This window comes from Notamacropus eugenii, chromosome X (assembly GCF_028372415.1).
Source record: "Notamacropus eugenii isolate mMacEug1 chromosome X, mMacEug1.pri_v2, whole genome shotgun sequence".
Classification (NCBI taxonomy): domain Eukaryota; kingdom Metazoa; phylum Chordata; class Mammalia; order Diprotodontia; family Macropodidae; genus Notamacropus; species Notamacropus eugenii.
Genome location: NC_092879.1, coordinates 18,617,058 through 18,631,398, shown reverse-complemented (window position 1 = coordinate 18,631,398; position 14,341 = coordinate 18,617,058). Strand labels below are relative to the sequence as shown.

The window sequence follows — 14,341 nt, the reverse complement described above, 5'->3', positions numbered from 1 at the left end:
GTACGAAAGGGCATTGAAGAGAATAATACATTTGTAACGAGAACTGAACAAATGGAAGCTGACAGCTTCATGAGATATTATGGAACAATAAAACAAAACAAAAAGAATAAAGAAATAGAATACAATGTGAAACATTTCGTTGGAAAAACAAATGATCTGGAAAATAGATCCAGGAGGAGATAGAGGCAGAAGGCATGTGGATAATAGGAGATAAGAAGGAGGGGAGAAGAGGGAGCTCTCAACACATGATCTCAATGCTTTTAGTGAACTGTGAGGTAAGGTTCTCAGCTGTCAGGGTAGAGAAGGAGGAAGTGTTTGAGGAGACATAAAAATGTTTGTAATACTTTTTGTGGTGATTGGGATCATGAGTTAGTTAGGGAGGTATAAAAATGATTGCCTTGCTGCAGGGAGAGCCTAGCCCAGGATCTTTCATCTCTCAAGTCTCAGCCTTTTCTTTCAGTGTCTGCTCTTCACACCTGGAACATTCCCCCTAATCATCTCTGTCACCTGACTTCTCTGGCTTTCCTCAAGTCTCAGCTACAATCCCACCATCTATAGGAAGGTTTTCCTATTCCTACAAATTTCTAGCACTTTGCATATTTCCAGTATTTCCTCTATATGGTTTGTTTGTTCACTGTTATTTGATTGCTGACTCTCCATTAATCTGCAAGCTCCTTGAGAGGATATGGCCTTTCTTAAGAGTTCTTCATATTTCCAGTGTAGCAGAGAGCCTGGCACATAGGAAACAGCTTTAAAAATGTCAATTGACTCAATGGAACCTGAGTGGCCCCTGTTTCCCCTGATATTAGTTCCTTGTTTCCTAAGGGCATAGAAAATCCCACCATTGGGAAAAAATTGTGCTGAGGAGCCATGGTGTGGAGCCATTTCACTGTGTGGTGGGACTGGTGGACTCTGGGTGCTGCTCGCCTCCCTCAACATGTCCTGCAAGCCCAACTTGAACACCCACATGAAAGAGGTGTGCCTGAACCCTGCTCAGAGTGTCCATTTTCCTTCTCCCAGGCTGGCAGCCTCCACCTAGTACTGGAAGTATGGGGAGCAGCCAGCTACCCCAAAGCAAATATGCTCAGTTCCTAGCTATCATTGAAGATGTAGGCAAAAAGATCAGACCCACGTATGCGGGGAGCAAAAGTTTCATGGAGAGGCTAAAGTGAACCATCATTCATGCTTGAGGATTAGTCTGGGAAGGCCTGAAAGAGTCTGGATGAAATTCAAGATCCTAGTCTTCCACTTCATTTCCAAAATTTTCCATTTCTTTGTGAAAAAGAAAGAATAAAACTTATTTCTCTGGTGACTTTGAAAACATTCATATGCATTCCTTATTTTGAATGGTCTAAAAGTTTGGGTTCTTTCCCCTTTTCTTTATCCAATCTATACCACAGTCAGGTTGCTGTTTGTTTAAAAAATTATTTTGTTTTCAGTGTTCTACAATAATTTCCATATAACTTAGATTTTTTCCCCTTCCTTCCCCCTTCTTCCTCCCTCTCTTCCCTCCTCCCTGAGACTGCATACAATTTTATACAGGTTCTACACATACATTCCTATTAAATATATTTTCACCTTAGTCATGTTGCACAGAAGAATTAAAATGAATGGGAGAAATCATAAAAGAAACCAAAAAAGAAAACGTTGTGCTACATTCTGAGGTCAAATTCAACAGGGGGTAGGCTGAGTGCACACAACTTAGCATTCCAAGTATTCAAGTTGAGGACCAGTTACTATAGCAACCAGTAATTAGAACTGATTGTTCCTGTCTTGTTGGACACTTGGGTAACTTGGTTTGGATTTCCACTGGAAAAGGGGTGAGAGACTCCCCTACTATTTCTTGCTCTTTGAAAAAACGAGGGGCAAGGATGCTGGGGCCTAGGGTTTGGGCTTTTGAGCACAGAGGCCTTCAGTGTCTGTTTATGTTTTCACATTTATATTGATTAAATGATTAACCTCATCAAGCTTTGCTGGGCTTCTATTGGTTCATTTGTACAACCTGGCAAGGGAAAACTTCATTGTACATTTTTATTCATTTAGTACTAAAAATCACTTGCAGGAAGGCCTCACTCTAGGAAACAAGAGAATATTGTAAACAAACCACTCTGATAACTAGATGTGTTTAGGTAGAGGAGGGAGTCATGTCCAGAGAAGTTGTGTCACTGTATCATGCCTGCAGTTCTATGCTGTGTTGGCTCAAAGTGAACCTGCTACTGCTAACTGTCCAGTGATTCCCCAGTAACTCATTTCATCCCAAAATTGACCCTGAATTAAGAGACTGCTGGTGCTCAAGGCCCCTCTAACGGTCTGGCACAAAAGAGATACTCAGGGACTTCTGGATTGATTGACACTGTCCAAAGGGAGCTTCCTCTTAACTGTAGGAACTGCAGGGCCAAACCTTTTCCTGTATGTTCGAGCGAGAGAGAAGAAAAATCACAGCAACAATACAATACAGGAAAGAGTTGAGGAAATTGGGGACATAATTCTCAGATGAAAAAAGTTTGAGGAAGAGTAAAGTTGATGATCAACAAAATGTGAGTTAGGCAGTTCCTTGATGATTACATTTGTAAGTCAAATTGCAGTAGAACAGGCACCATTTGTTGAGTACCTACTGAATGTTCAGCATAATGTAAGGCTATGGCAAGGAGTGGTGGGGAATAAGAATGAGGAAGGGTAGAGATTAGGGGGAATAGCCTTCGACCCCAGGGCAAGTTCTAGAACTGGATGGGCTGGCTCTGTTCTTCTACTTCTTATTTCCCTTTATTCCCTTTGAATTCCACCCAATTAGACATTCCTTTTTGCAATAGCATCGAATTCAAGAGCATGGATTTCTGGGGTTCAGAAAATGGAAATGGGAAGTGGCAGTGGGTATGTGTACTACAGCCCGGAGCACAGTTATTTGTGTAGAGTGTGTGTTCGTCCTTCGTGGCCGAAGAAAACCATGCCATCAGAGAAATAGTGACATAACTTGCACTTGATTTTTTTTTGAGTGAGAGAGGGCTGTGCAGGTCACCAGCCTCACTTCTCCTCCAGAGTCGTCTGAATCCAGAGACCAGATATTCATGAGGATGACTGCAGATGACCCAGGATGAGGCAATTGGGGTTAAGTGACTTGCCCAATGTCACACAGCTTGTGAGTGTCAGGTGTCTGAGGTGAGATTTCAATTCAGGTCCTTCTGACCCATGCACTGGTGCTCTATCCACTGCACCCCCTAGCTGCCTCGATTTGTGTAGAGTAAGTGCTTAACAAATGATCATTTATTCCTTCATTCCTTCATTCATGGCTGGCAGTACAGAGTTCTCCTTGAATAGATGGTGGGTTTGGGGCTGTTAAGTAGTCAATAGGGTCCACCAAATTTCCCGTGGAAAAAATCTAAAGACAATGGAAAGCGAGATGTGAACCTGAGAAAATGGAGTTGCCACGACAACCCTCTCCATGACTCTTTTGCTGATTATAAGAACAAGGCCTGGTAATTTTCCTCCAGAACGTGTTCTGATTGCTTGAGCAGCTCTTTTAGCTGTTTTAAGGATTGCCTTTGAAAGGCTATTGAGGGAGAAAAGGGGGAATGTAGTATGTGCAAGAAAAATGATTACATCAACACGATCTTTCCTGATGCATGTCTCACAGCAACAGCTACTTGCTTTCTGTGTCTTCTTTTGCGTACTATTCTGCACTCGCCAACTTTATTTCCAGTGACGCCCCACTACCTTATTTCTTCCCAACATTAACCCTTAATTTAGAGACTGCTGGTGCTCAAACACCCTCTAGCAGTCTGGAACAAGAGAGACACTCAGGGACTACTGAATTGCCTGACACTCTCCAAAGGAAGCCTCCTTCTGACTTTAGGAACTGCAGGGCCAAACCTTTTCTTCTATGGTAGAGCCATAGAGAAGAAAAACCGTAGCAACAATTAAATACAGGACAGAGTTGAGGAAATTTCGGACACCAATCTGAGCTCAAAAATTTTGAGGAAGAGCAGTGCTGACAATCAACAAAATGTGAGTTAAGAAGTTCCTGGATCATTAGATTTAAGTCAAACAGCAGTACAGCTGGCACCATTTGTCCAGTACCTACTAAATGCTCAACCTAATGTTAGGCTGTGCCAAGGACTGGTGGGAAATAAGAATGAGGAAGGGTGGAGGTTAGGGGCAACAGCCTCTCTTAGCCCCTGGCTAGGCCAGTTCCAGACTGACAAGGGCTGCCCTTCTTTTTCTCCTTTTCTTTCTCGCTTCATTCCCTTCGAATCACAGGTCCATCCAATTAGAGAACCTTTGGGGATAATAACATTGAACACACGATCATGGATTTGTGGGGCTCAGAAAGTGGAAATAGGGATTGGCAACGAAAAGAGGTACTACAGTCCTTAGTTGAGTTATTTGTATATAGTAAGGGCTGAACAAATGCTCATTCATTCATTCATTTATTCATTCATTCATTCATTCATTCTTGGCTGGCAGTGGAGCTCTGCTTTGAAAAGATGATGGTTTGGGGGCTGCTGAGTAATCAGAAGTGTCCGTCAGGATTCCTGTGGGGAAAAGAGAAGCAGAGGACAATGGGCAGTACATTGTGAAAATGCAATTGGCATGAGAACTTGAGCACATGGAGTTGCCATGAAAATCCTAGCCATGAGTCTTTTGCGGATTAGAGATGAAGTGCCTGGTTCTTTTCCTCCAGCTGTTCACTGCTTGAACAGTACTGTTAACTGTTTGAGGCAGTGATAGGGATGGCCTTTGAAAGGCTAAGGGGGGAGAGAAGGTAGGGGCCAGCATATGCTAGACAAGTCAAGGCATCACCACCCCCTTTTCTGTTCATGTCTATTGTTCTGCCTACGGATCTGCAGTGCGCATCTTAATTTCTCTCTCCCTGTCTCTGAATCTGCCCATAGATCTCTACGTCTCTATGTCTGTGTTCTGTTCTCTGACTCTCAATACAGACAACATAAACATTGATTTTGTGCACAAAGCTGTGCGTTTCGGGGTACTCCTGATATGTGGTAAGCCCTGGTGATTTACATCTGATCCCAGTTTTGTCAGGCTTGGAACAAAGGTGGGAAGAAGCCTTCCCATACCCTCCCCTCCCTCCGCACAACCCACCCCCCCACCCCCCGCACCCGGCCCTACTGAGCATAAAGGAGGCCTGATAAAGGGGAAGCCTGATTGCCTACAACTTAGCATTCCAAGTACCCCTAGGTGAGGACCAGTTACCATAGCAACCAGTGATTAGAAGTGGCCGCTGCTGCTTTGTTGGACACTTGGAAAACTTGATCTGGATTTCCACTGAAAAAGGGGTGAGATTCCTCTCCTACTCCCTGACCAAACGAGGGGCAAGCATGCTGGGGCCCACGGATTGGGCTTTTTGACACAGGGGCCTTCAGTGCCTGTTTATGCCTTCACATTAATATTGATTAAACCGCTATCCTCATCAATAATTTACCGTGGTTGATCCAGACCAGATAGAACCAGTCACTCGTACAATGGCAGGTGGTGAACCTCTGCTTCCATGGGTTCCTTTGTGTAACCAGGCGCGGGGGAAGTGATTTTGCTTTTTTTTTTAGTTATTTCTAAAAAGTGCTGGGCGGTAGCACTATTGTAACGTTGATGGCCATGGAGAGACTTAGCTACTCTAATTAATACGCTAATTCAAGAAAATTTCCAAGGAGCCATGATGAAAAAATGGTATCCATCTCCGGAGAGATAGCTGATGAGCACTGAGTGTAGGCAGTATGCTGAAGCATAGATATCTCATTTTCCTTTTGTTCTTTGCTTTACCCCTTTTTTTCTCAGCCTAGCTTCCATGGAACCAAGGTTTCGATCGCTTCAAATGGAGAATTGATATCATATTTCCTGCCTTCTGCATGGGAGGTGAACAGGGAGTCAGAGAATTTGGAACGGAAAATATAAAGGAAATGAGCATTAAAATGAATAAAGAAATGGAAAGAAAATTGCTGATGTATATACTTGGACAAATCATTTCTTGGGAAATTGCTCTCAGGATATTATGTCTGAATCAGTCACTCAAGAAACATGTATGAAGCCCCTCACATTTGCCTCGTGCTAAGCCATGAGCATAGAAAAGACAGGGAAGAGACAGTCCCTGCTGCAAATGAGCTCAGAGTACAATGGGGGATACAACATACAAATACCTGAATGTAAACAACCTATACACAGAATAAATCGGAAATGATTTTCACGAAGAAAGGAAGAGAATTAGGGTAGATTGAGAAAGATTGTTTATAATGGGTGAGATTTTGGCCAGATATGGAGGGCACCCAGAGGTGGAGATGAGGAAGGAGATGGCTGTAAGCATGGGGGAGAGCTAGCAGAGATGTCCGGAGTCTGGACATGGAGAATTTTGTTCGAGGAACAGCAATTTGCCTGGATTGCAAAATCTGTGGGGAATGGGGAATAAGGTAGAAGAAGACTGAAAGATAAGAAGGGGGTGAGAGACTGAGAGGCTTTCTATGCCAACCTAGAGCATCCTATAAACATGGAGAGAAGAGAATAACACGGATGAGAGGGAGATCAACAGTGTCAAAGATTGAAGGTCCAGAAGGATGAGGACTGAAAAAAGTTTGCCAACCGTTTTGGCAAATGGGAGATGGTTAGTGACTTCAGAGGGAGCAGTTTCAGTTGAACGATGAAGTAGGAAGCCAGAATACAAAGAGTTGAGAAGACAGTGAGAGGAAAAGAAGTGGAGGCACCTATTGCAGATGCCATTCTACAGAACTTTGACTGCTAAAGGCAGGAGAGCTAAGGGGTGGATGGTCATAAGAGGTTCTTTGAATCCTCAAAGCAAAGGGAGCATGCTTGCATTGCATGGGGAAGTAGCCAGTAGAAAAGGATAGGCTGGAGATTCAGAATGTGGGGATGATAAGAGGGGGGAGGGGGCAGTCTGATGGGTGATAGGGTGAGATGGGATCCTTCGTGCCTGCACAGGAGAGGGTAAGAGCTCCCTTATTATGTCAACTCTTTCCATCCCCTTCCTCTCAACACTCGTCTCTTTCAAAATGCCTTATGACTGTTGAAGGTACCACCTTCCTCCTTAGAAAGTAGAATTCGTCCAATGCAAGAGGAGGGACTAAAAGTCATTGAAGAGGATAATTCCTGAAAACTGAGCATTGAGGAAATGGCAGCTCATGACTTCATGAGATATCAAGAAATAATCAAACAAAACAACACAAAAACCCCGAAAATAGAAGACAATGTGAACCCTTTCTTTGGAAAAGCAAATGACCTGGAAAATAGATCCAGGACGAGATAGAGGTAGAAGGCATGTGCAAGATGTGAGATGAGAAGTCAGAGAGAAGAGGGAGCTCTCAGCAAATTGTCTCCACGTCTTTTGTCAACTATCAGATAAGGTTCTCAGCTGTCAGGGTGGAGGAAGGGAAAGTGTTGAGGATACATTAAAAAGTTACTAAAAGTTTTTGTGGTGAATGGGAACGTGAGTTAATTAGGGAGCTAAAAAAAGAAAAAGGATTTCTTTTCTGTAGGAGGAGCCAAGCACAGGATATTGCATCTCCGAAATTTTGGCATTTTCTTAAAGTGGTTGTTCCTCACACCTGATACCATTCTTCCTAAGCATCTCTGCCACCTGACTTTTTTGTCTTTCTTTAAGTCTCAGCTAAAATCCCACCATTCCTAGGATGCTTCTCCCTTCCCTGCAAATTTCTACCAATTTCCTTCTTTCTACTATTTCCTCTATATGGCTTGTGTGCTCCTTGTTGTTAATCGGTGAGCACCTTGAGAGGGCGGGTTGTGTCTTAGAGCTCGTCGTATTTCCAGTGTAGCAGAGAGCCTGGCACATGGCAAGCAGCTTACGATTTTCCGTGGCCTGAACGGAACCTGATTGGGCCCTGTTTCCCCTGACGTTGCTTCCTTGTTCGCTACGGGCACAAAAAGTCCCACGAATGGGAATAAAAAAACAAAAATAGAGTTCTAGAGCCAGGGCTTGGAGGCACTCCTCTGTCGCGTGGGACCTTCTGGCTTCCAGCGCTGCTCGCCTCGACGGGCATGTCCCACAAGCCCAACTTGAACACCACCTTACCGCGTGCGTCCCTGAACCCATCTCCGACTGTCCACTCACCTTTCACGAGACTGGCGGCCTCCACCTAACACCGGCACTTGCTCAGCCACTATGGACCCCTGTCTCGAGGCAACACCCAGGGTGAGGGGAGCAGCCGAGTACCTCAAAGAAAATATGCAGAACTGCTTGCTCTCCTCCAAGAGATCACACCCATGTACATGGAGAGAAAAAGTTCCATGGAGAGGCTGAAGCGAGGCATCGTTCATGCTCGAAGATTAGTACTGGCAAAGCCTGGCTGATCCTGAACGAAATGCAAGATCCTACCATGCCACTTTATTCCCAGAGCTTTCCACTTCGTTATGAAGAAGCCAGAATAACACATTCCTCTGGGGACTTTCATGAGCATTCATATGAATCTCTTATTTTGAATGATCTAAAAGTTTGGCTTCTCTTCCCCTTTCTTTGTCTTATCCCCACCACCATCTCGAAGAATAGAAGAAAAGGCAATTTTGCACTTAAAGTTAGCATTTTACACAGTTAGGGACTACCCAGGTCACTTTTATTTAAGGCACTGAGTCCAGATATTGCTAGTAAAAATGTTACTTATGTTGGGGCTGACGATAGTCTCCTACCCTGCTAACCCGCCCCAACCGTTTTTCTTCCTTTGGATACTCTTAAAACCACCGAAATTGTCGCGTTTTTTGCACCTTTTCAGAGTTTCCAATGAGGCTTAATGATTTTCTCATGAGTCAAAGCTTACTGGTGTCTCCCACTAAGGTCCACATGATAGACACCCTGCTTCAAAAACTAGCTTGTTTTTCTCTTGCTTTGGGCTTTGGTGTGTGTACATTTGCATGATTGTTCACGCTTTGCAATAAATTGAAAATGCGGCACGTATAAATACAGAGGACTGTTCAGCCTACTAAAAATTAAGAACCCACGTAGTTCCTTTCCAGAAGACTGTCCATGTCACATCTCGAGTTTGCCATCGAATGATGAAAAAAGAACCCTGGATAAATGACCAAGGCTGCTAAGTGCATCTTTGCATGTATTTCTTACTTGATGTAATAAAGCTTATTTTCATTAACAAAACAAGTCCCACCGATGGGCAGGCCGGACCTCTCAAACCTGGTGGATTTCTGCAGACCACTCAAGTCCTCATAATCTTCCCTGGCAGCCTGCTCTGACAATCAGATGTGTTTGTACAGAGAGGAGAGGGGCTGTGCCCAGAGAAGCTTCATCACTGTATCACGGTTGCATTTCTTTGCTGTGTTGTCTCCAAGTAAACCTGCTACTCTGAAGTCTCCAGTGACGCCCCACTACATTATTTCTTCTCAACATTAACCCTTAATTTAGAGACTGCTGGTGCTCAAACACCCTCTAGCAGTCTGGAACAAGAGAGACACTCAGGGACTACTGAATTGCCTGACACTCTCCAAAGGAAGCCTCCTTCTGACTTTAGGAACTGCAGGGCCAAACCTTTTCTTCTATGGTAGAGTCATAGAGAAGAAAAACCGTAGCAACAATTAAATACAGGACAGAGTTGAGGAAATTTCGGACACCAATCTGAGCTCAAAAATTTTGAGGAAGAGTAGTGCTGACAATCAACAAAATGTGAGTTAAGAAGTTCCTGGATCATTAGATTTAAGTCAAACAGCAGTACAGCTGGCACCATTTGTCCAGTACCTACTAAATGCTCAACCTAATGTTAGGCTGTGCCAAGGACTGGTGGGAAATAAGAATGAGGAAGGGTGGAGGTTAGGGGCAACAGCCTCTCTTAGCCCCTGACTAAGCCAGTTCCAGACTGACAAGGGCTGCTCTTCTTTTTCTCCTTTCCTTTCTCCCTTCATTCCCTTCGAATCACAGGTCCATCCAATTAGATAGCCTTTGGAGATAATAACATTGAACACACGATCATGGATTTGTGGGGCTCAGAAAGTGGAAATAGGGATTGGCAACGAAAAGAGGTACTACAATCCTTAGTTGAGTTATTTGTATATAGTAAGGGCTGAACAAATGCTCATTCATTCATTCATTCATTCATTCTTGGCTGGCAGTGGAGCTCTGCTTTGAACAGATGATGGTTTGGGGGCTGCTGAGTAATCAGAAGTGTCCGTCAGGATTCCTGTGGGGAGAAGAGAAGCAGAGGACAATGGGCAGTACATTGTGAAAATGCAATTGGCATGAGAACTTGAGCACATGGAGTTGCCATGAAAATCCTAGCCATGAGTCTTTTGCGGATTAGAGATGAAGTGCCTGGTTCTTTTCCTCCAGCTGTTCACTGCTTGAACAGTACTGTTAACTGTTTGAGGCAGTGATAGGGATGGCCTTTGAAAGGCTAAGGGGGGAGAGAAGGTAGGGGCCAGCATATGCTAGACAAGTCAAGGCATCACCACCCCCTTTTCTGTTCATGTCTATTCTTCTGCCTACGGATCTGCAGTGCGCATCTTAATTTCTCTCTCCCTGTCTCTGAATGTGCCCATACGTCTATACGTCTCTATGTCTGTGTTCTGTTCTGTCTCTCAATACAGGCAACATAAACATTGATTTTGGGCACAAAGCTGTGCGTTTCGGGGTACTCCTGATATGTGGTAAGCCCTGGTGATTTACATCTGCTCCCAGTTTTGTCAGGCTTGGAACAAAGGTGGGAAGAAGCCTTCCCCTCCCCTCCCCTCCCTCCGCACAACCCACCCCCCCTAGCCACCCCACCTCCCGCACCCGGCCCTACTGAGCATAAAGGAGGCCTGATAAAGGGGAAGCCTGATTGCCTACAACTTAGCATTCCAAGTACCCCTAGGTGAGGACCAGTTACCATAGCAACCAGTGATTAGAAGTGGCCGCTGCTGCTTTGTTGGACACTTGGAAAACTTGATCTGGATTTCCACTGAAAAAGGGGTGAGATTCCTCTCCTACTCCCTGACCAAACGAGGGGCAAGCATGCTGGGGCCCACGGATTGGGCTTTTTGACACAGGGGCCTTCAGTGCCTGTTTATGCCTTCACGTTAATATTGATTAAACCGCTATCCTCATCAATAATTTACCGTGGTTGATCCAGACCAGATAGAACCAGTCACTCATATAATGGCAGGTGGTGAAACTCTGCTTCCATGGGTTCCTTTGTGTAACCAGGCCGGGGGAAAGTGATTTTGCTTTTTTTTTTTTTTTTTTAGTTATTTCTAAAAAGTGCTGGGCGGTAGCACTATTGTAACGTTGATGGCCATGGAGAGACTTAGCTACTCTAATTAATATGCTAATTCAAGAAAATTTCGAAGGAGCCATGATGAAAAAATGGTATCCATCTCCGGAGAGACAGCTGATGAGCACTGAGTGTAGGCAGTATGCTGAAGCATAGATATCTCATTTTCCTTTTATTCTTTGCTTTACCCCTTTTTTTCTCAGCCTGGCTTCCATGGAACCAAGGTTTCGATCGCTTCACATGGAGAACTGATATCATATTTCCTGCCTTCTGCATGGGAGGTGAACAGGGAGTCAGAGAATTTGGAACGGAAAATATAAAAGAAATGAGCATTTAAATGAATAAAGAATAGGAAAGAAAATTGCTGATGTATATACTTGGACAAATCATTTCTTGGGAAAATGCTCTCAGGATTTTATGTCTGAATCAGTCACTCAAGAAACATGTATGAAGCCCCTCATATTTGCCTCGTGCTAAGCCATGAGCATAGAAAAGACAGGGAAGAGACAGTCCCTGCTGCAAATGAGCTCAGAGTACAATGGGGGATACAACATACAAATACCTGAATGTAAACAACCTATACACAGAATAAATCGGAAATGATTTTCACGAAGTAAGAAAGAGAATTAGGGTAGATTGAGAAAGATTTTTTGTAATGGGTGAGATTTTGTCCAGATATGGAGGGCACCCGGAGGTGGAGATGAGGAAGGAGACCGCTGTAAGCATGGGGGAGAGGTAGCAGAGATGTCCGGAGTCTGGACATGGAGAATTTTGTTCGAGGAACAGCAATTTGGCTGGATTGCAAAATCTGTGGGGAATGGGGAATAAGGAAGAAGAAGACTGAAAGATAAGAAGGGGGTGAGAGACTGAGAGGCTTTCTATGCCAACCTAGAGCATCCTATAAACATGGAGAGAAGAGAATAACAGGGATGAGAGGGAGATCAACAGTGTCAAAGATTGAAGGTCCAGAAGGATGAGGACTGAAAAAAGGGCAACGGTTTTGGCAAACGGGAGATGGTTAGTGACTTCAGGGCTAGCAGTTTCAGTTGAATGATGAAGTAGGAAGCCAGAATACAAAGAGTTAAGAAGAGAGTGAGAGGAAAAGAAGTGGAGGCACCTATTGCAGATGCCATTCTACAGAACTTTGACTGCTAAAGGCAGGAGAGCTAAGGGGTGGATGGTCATAAGAGGTTCTTTGAATCCTCAAAGCAAAGGGAGCATGCTTGCATTGCATGGGGAAGTAGCCAGTAGAAAAGGATAGGCTGGAGATTCAGAATGTGGGGATGATAAGAGGGGGGAGGGGGCAGTCTGATGGGTGATAGGGTGAGATGGGATCCTTCGTGCCTGCACAGGAGAGGGTAAGAGCTCCCTTATTATGTCAACTCTTTCCATCCCCTTCCTCTCAACACTCGTCTCTTTCAAAATGCCTTATGACTGTTGAAGGTACCACCTTCCTCCTTAGAAAGTAGAATTCGTCCAATGCAAAAGGAGGGACTAAAAGTCATTGAAGACAATAATTCCTGAAAACTGAGCATTGTGGAAATGGCAGCTCATGACTTCGTGACATATCAAGAAATAATCAAACAAAACAACACAAAAACCCCGAAAATAGAAGACAATGTGAACCCTTTCTTTGGAAAAGCAAATGACCTGTAAAATAGATCCAGGACGAGATAGAGGTAGAAGGCATGTGCAGGATGTGAGATGAGAAGTCAGAGAGAAGAGGGAGCTCTCAGCAAATTGTCTCCACGTCTTTTGTCAACTATCAGATAAGGTTCTCAGCTGTCAGGGTGGAGGAAGGGAAAGTGTTGAGGATACATTAAAAAGTTACTAAAAGTTTTTGTGGTGAATGGGAACGTGAGTTAATTAGGGAGCTAAAAAAAGAAAAAGGATTTCTTTTCTGTAGGAGGAGCCAAGCACAGGATATTGCATCTCCGAAATTTTGGCATTTTCTTAAAGTGGTTGTTCCTCACACCTGATACATTCTTCCTAAGCATCTCTGCCACCTGACTTTTTTGTCTTTCTTTAAGTCTCAGCTAAAATCCCACCATTCCTAGGATGCTTCTCCCTTCCCTGCAAATTTCTACCAATTTCCTTCTTTCTACTATTTCCTCTATATGGCTTGTGTGCTCCTTGTTGTTAATCGGTGAACACCTTGAGAGGGCGGGTTGTGTCTTAGAGCTCGTCGTATTTCCAGTGTAGCAGAGAGCCTGGCACATGGCAAGCAGCTTACGATTTTCCGTGGCCTGAACGGAACCTGATTGGGCCCTGTTTCCCCTGACGTTGCTTCCTTGTTCGCTACGGGCACAAAAAGTCCCACGAATGGGAATAAAAAAACAAAAATAGAGTTCTAGAGCCAGGGCTTGGAGGCACTCCACTGTCGCGTGGGACCTTCTGGCTTCGAGCGCTGCTCGCCTCGACGGGCATGTCCCACAAGCCCAACTTGAACACCACCTTACCGCGTGCGTCCCTGAACCCGGCTCCGACTGTCCACTCACCTTTCACGAGACTGGCGGCCTCCACCTAACACCGGCACTTGCTCAGCCACTATGGACCCCTGTCTCGAGGCAACACCCAGGGTGAGGGGAGCAGCCGAGTACCTCAAAGAAAATATGCAGAACAGCTTGCTCTCCTCCAAGAGATCACACCCATGTACATGGAGAGAAAAAGTTCCATGGAGAGGCTGAAGCGAGGCATCGTTCATGCTCGAAGATTAGTACTGGCAATGCCTGGCTGATCCTGAACGAAATGCAAGATCCTACCATGCCACTTTATTCCCAGAGCTTTCCACTTCGTTATGAAGAAGCCAGAATAACACATTCCTCTGGGGACTTTCATGAGCATACATATGAATCTCTTATTTTGAATGATCTAAAAGTTTGGCTTCTCTTCCCCTTTCTTTGTCTTATCCCCACCACCATCTCGAAGAATAGAAGAAAAGGCAATTTTGCACTTAAAGTTAACATTTTACACAGTTAGGGACTACCCAGGTCACTTTTATTTAAAGCACTGAGTCCAGATATTGCTAGTAAAAATGTTACTTATGTTGGGGCTGACGATAGTCTCCTACCCTGCTAACCCGCCCCAACCTTTTTTCTTCCTTTGGATACTCTTAAAAC

General features: G+C 44.3%; 1 pseudogene; it reads left to right on the top strand.

Annotated features, from left to right (window-relative positions):
• The first annotated feature begins 8,013 nt into the window (after positions 1-8,013).
• Positions 8,014-8,389, top strand: LOC140515750 (cyclin-dependent kinase 2-associated protein 1 pseudogene; annotated as a pseudogene).
• Positions 8,390-14,341: the final 5,952 nt, after the last annotated feature.